Genomic DNA, 4,673 nt, shown 5'->3' on the forward strand with positions numbered 1-4,673 from the left:
TATAAATAAAATTGAATTGAATTGAATTGACATGAGACGAGGACACCACAAGAGTTGCGTTCAAAACCGTTCCCTCAGTCACTCACGCACTATTGTCTATAAAGTGTTTATTAAATAGCTAGGCACGCATTGCCAGTCCTTCCTCCTCAGTGCTGCGGAGGAGGGTCTGGCGATTCCACACAGAATTCTGGGATAGGAGAAAAACTGGCTCTGTTTATTCTTTAAACCAATTACCATCCTCTTGGGCGGCACTAAGCGCTGTATGGAGCCACGGTGTCATGGTTGTGTATCTTTTATATTTCAGTTTCCTGTTTTATTGTGTAGTCTTGTTTTACTTCCTGCCTCATGTTTTCCGGGCTTTGTGATTGTCTGCCCCACCCTGATGTCTTTCACCTGTTCCTGAGCCCTTGTAGTCTTGGTCTCTGTGTTGTCTTTGTCTGTTGTCAGATGCTGACCAAGATGGCGGCGCGAGTACATCGCGAGGCTCGCGGTCTCTCCAGATTCTGCAATTTTGCGGTATTTTTCTTCCTCATTTCGGGTCTGTTCGTGCAGAACAGTTGTGCCTTTACATTGTACAACCGACGTGAGCTTTTGGACATTGGTTCGCAAATTTCCGACAGTTTTACGGACAATCTTCGACTCCTTCCTGAGATCGCCAGAAGACCCGAGGCTACGCACTCTGCCCGGCCGGGCGGAAGTGCTCGCAGGCGGCGTCGATATCGTAAACAAAGGCGGGGGAAGCGCGGAGGACTAGAGCTAAGCTAAAGCTAACACCACACGGCTCCTTTACCCAGCATTTTCCTGCCAATGTACGGTCGCTGATGAACAAAATGGAGATCCACTCAGCATTACACCAGTAAGAGACTTTTGAACTGTAATGTCAAAATCTTCACGGAAACATGGTTAAACAGCGGAATACCGGACATGCTTCGAGCTAGCGGACTTCACACATTCCGGCGGATAGAACACTAGATGGCTCCGGCAAGACCAGAGGTCTGTCTGTGCATTTACATTAACAAGCTTGGTGCACAAACTCTGCTATTGTTGGAGACATTGTTCAGCTAACCTTGAGTTCTCATGGTTAAATGTAGACCGTTCTATCTACCACGGGAGTTCACTTGTACGATTATCACTGCAGCCTATATTCCCCCGGACGCTGACGCCAAGTTTGCTATGAAAGAACTTCACGCAGCCATTAGTAAACAACAGACCGTTCACCCGGAAGCTGCGTTTATTGTCGCTGGTGATTTTAATCATTCAAACTTGAAGTCAGTGCTACCAAAATTTCACCAGCATGTTTCTTGTCACACCAGAGGAAACAAAACTTTAGACCATGTTTACACAAACATGGCTGGAGCCTACGTCGCGACACCCCTCCCCCACTGGACAGTCAGATCACCTTTCTTTGTTCCTCACCCCCAAATAGCACCTCCATCAACCGCGGGAAGCCATCAGTGAGACCATCAAGGTGTGGCCTGCAGGGCAGATTCATCACTTCAGGAAAGGTTTCTACACACAGACTGGAGTACGTTGCTACTCAAGCCACCAGGGGCTCTCACACGGACATTGACTGCTACACCTCCTCTGTACTGGATTATATTCACCACCATAGACACTGTTACAACCCAGAAGCAGATCACCACATACCCAATCAGAAGCCATGGATGAACAGAAAGTGCGACTCCTATTGAAGACACGCAATACTGCCTTCAGATCAGGAGACGCACAGGCCTATAGCACATCCAGGGCAAATCTGAAAAGGGGCATCAAAGAGGCAAGCACTGCTACAAGCTGAAATAGAGGGACACTTCTCCAACGCTGATCCCGACGCATGTGGCAGGGCATTCAGACCATCAGTGACTATAAACCCACTCACTCCACCCCGTAGCCACTGATGTCAACTTCCTGACGCTTAATGACTTTTATGCTCGCTTTGAAAGAGACAACAGAGAAACTGCAACCAAGCTCAAACCCTCAGCTGACCCACCCCCCTCACACTCTCCTCCACAGATGTCTGCAAGGCACTGAGCAGGATCAGCACGCACAAGGCTGCTGGACCGGATAACTTCCCTGGACGCGTACTCAGGGCATTCGGCGAGCACTCGCTGGAGTTTTTACAGACATCTTCAACCTGTCTCTTGCACAGCTGTCGTACCAACATGCTTTAAATGCACTCCATTGTGCCAGTGCCAAACACTCCAGCCCGAAGTGCCTTAACGACTACCGCCCTGTAGCACTCACACCCATCGTAATGAAGTGCTTTGAGCGGCTGGTCCTGGCCACACCTAAAGGACTCGCTACCATCAACATTGGACTCACACCAGTTCGCCTACCGTAGCAATAGGAGCACAGAGGATGCGGTTTCCATGGCACTGCACTCTGTGCTCACACATCTGGACAATAAGAACACTTATGCACGAATACTGTTTGTTGACTTCAGCTCAGCATTCAACACTGTCATCCCGGCTAAGTTAATAGCCAAACTTGGAGACCTGGGCATCAACACCTCCACGTGCAATTGGATTTTGGACTTTCTTACCAACAGACCCCAGAATGTTCGATCAGGCTCCAACTGCTCCACGTCCATCACACTCAACACTGGTGTACCACAGGGCTGTGTGCTGAGCCCGTTTCTCTACTCCCTCTTCACCTCCGACTGCAAGCCTGTGTACGAATCTAATTCCATCATCAAGTTTGCGGACGACACTACGGTGATTGGTCTCATCAGCAACAACGATGAGACTGCCTACAGGGAAGAGATCCAGCACCTGGCCACATGGTGCACTGAAAATAACCAGCTCCTCAACACCACCAAAACCAAGGAGCTCATCGTGGACTTCAGAAAGGAGCCAAGAGGCACGCACGACACCATCCACATCGATGGAATGGCTGTTGAGCGTGTCTCCAGTTTCAAGTTTCTGGGGATCCACATTCGGCGACATGTCCTGGTCAACCAACACCTCCTGCCTGGTCAGAAGGCTCACCAGCGCCTCTTCTCTGAGGACACTGAGGAAGAATCAGCTTTCCTCAACTATCCTGGTGAACTTCTATCGCTGTGCAATAGAAAGCATCTGACAAACTGTGAACAGTGTGGTATGGGAGCTGTTCTGTTGCAGAGCGCAGGCACTGCAGCGGGTGGTGAAAACCGCCCAGCGCATCACCGGGACTCCACTGCCCGCCATCGAGCACATCCAGAGGAAACGCTGTCTGCATCGAGCTCGCAGCATCCTGAAGGACTCCTCTCACCCAGCCCACAGACTGTTTTCTCTCCTGCCCTCCGGCAGGCGTTTCAGGGTCCTCCGGACCAGGACCAGCAGACTAAAGAACAGTTTTTTCCCCAGAGCTGTCTCTTTATTGAACTCTAATCCTCATTGATCCCACTCCCCTCATATACTGACAGACTCTCCTCTCCCTCCTCACACCTGCCTCCATTTTGTTATCTGCAATATTATAATGTTCATCTGCACTGCTGACTGTTACTATAGTAACGACTGTTTACATCTGCATCTTTTGCACTACTTACCTTTTTGCACTACTTACATTTCATTTGCACTGCTGACTGTTTATTTATTTACAGTACCAATTGTTTACATTTACATCCGCACTACCGTACTTTAACTGTAATATGCAATTACTTTCCACCGCACTTTAATTCTGATAGTTTCTGCCCAAACTTTACCTTATTTCATTAGTATATTATGCTGTTTGCACATATCTGTAAAAAATTTGCAATTATAGTAATATCCACCAAATTCCTAGCTGTAAATCTTGCTCACAATACCTGTTATCTATATTTTGTATTCATAGGACAAACCCATTGTAAAACTCTGTTTATAATAGTATTCTTTCTATATTTATTCTTACATATCCATGTCTTGCACTTACGGAACCATTGTATATCCTGCACTTACTGCTATTGCCCTTCTGGTTAGACCCAAACTGCATTTCGTTGCCCTGTACCTGTACATGTGAAATGACAATAAAGTTGAATCTAATCTAATCTAATCTAATCATTGTATTGTTTTGGGTGTGTTGAGTCTACCCCCTTGGTCTCTGACCCTTATGGACCCAGTATAGAGGGGTCTCTTTTCAGAGGTTTCCCAGTTCGACCAAACTGTGGCTAACTCCAACCCTATCGATCCAATGGACACAGCAGACACAATTACCGATGAACAGTGTGATCTAGTTTATGACCTGGTGGAGCTTAAAGCCATGTGGAGGAAGGCTGGTAGTGATTGTCAGAAGGAGATAATTTTGTCGCTAGCTTGTGAGAAGGTGTCAGAAAAACCTTGATTAAAGGACTCTGTTCCTAACTGGCCTATCAGCTTCATTTACACTCCAGCTCCACCACCTGCTAATGGGTTGTCTTCATCCATGTATGTTAGCTCCACAGAGAAGGCGGCCTTCCTTGTTTCACCTTTGTTGCCTTGTGTATTTAATCTTTGTGTTGTCTTTGTCTGTTGTCAGATCATTGTATTGATTTCTATTAGGGTTTATGTAAATGGCCGATCCATGCAGAGACAGCAGGCAGTGGTGAGCTTGAGGACAGAGCATGTGTGATGTCACCCATTGGTTTGTGGAGATCTGCTATAAGTCGTTGAGTTTCAGAGATGGCAAAACTACTCACTTTCCGTACTTAGGTAGAAGGACAGATACTTGAGTTAAAAAATACT

General features: G+C 47.1%; 1 long non-coding RNA gene across 1 annotated transcript in view; it reads left to right on the top strand.

Annotated features, from left to right (window-relative positions):
- Positions 1 to 210, top strand: part of LOC116697172 (uncharacterized) — a 9,538-nt gene extending 9,328 nt beyond the window's left edge. The window contains exon 3 of the long non-coding RNA XR_004333945.1: positions 119 to 210. This is a non-coding gene — a long non-coding RNA (uncharacterized LOC116697172). The remainder of the gene's footprint in view (positions 1 to 118) is intronic.
- The last annotated feature ends 4,463 nt before the right edge of the window (positions 211 to 4,673 follow it).

The sequence above is a fragment of the Etheostoma spectabile genome, chromosome 10 (assembly GCF_008692095.1).
Source record: "Etheostoma spectabile isolate EspeVRDwgs_2016 chromosome 10, UIUC_Espe_1.0, whole genome shotgun sequence".
Classification (NCBI taxonomy): domain Eukaryota; kingdom Metazoa; phylum Chordata; class Actinopteri; order Perciformes; family Percidae; genus Etheostoma; species Etheostoma spectabile.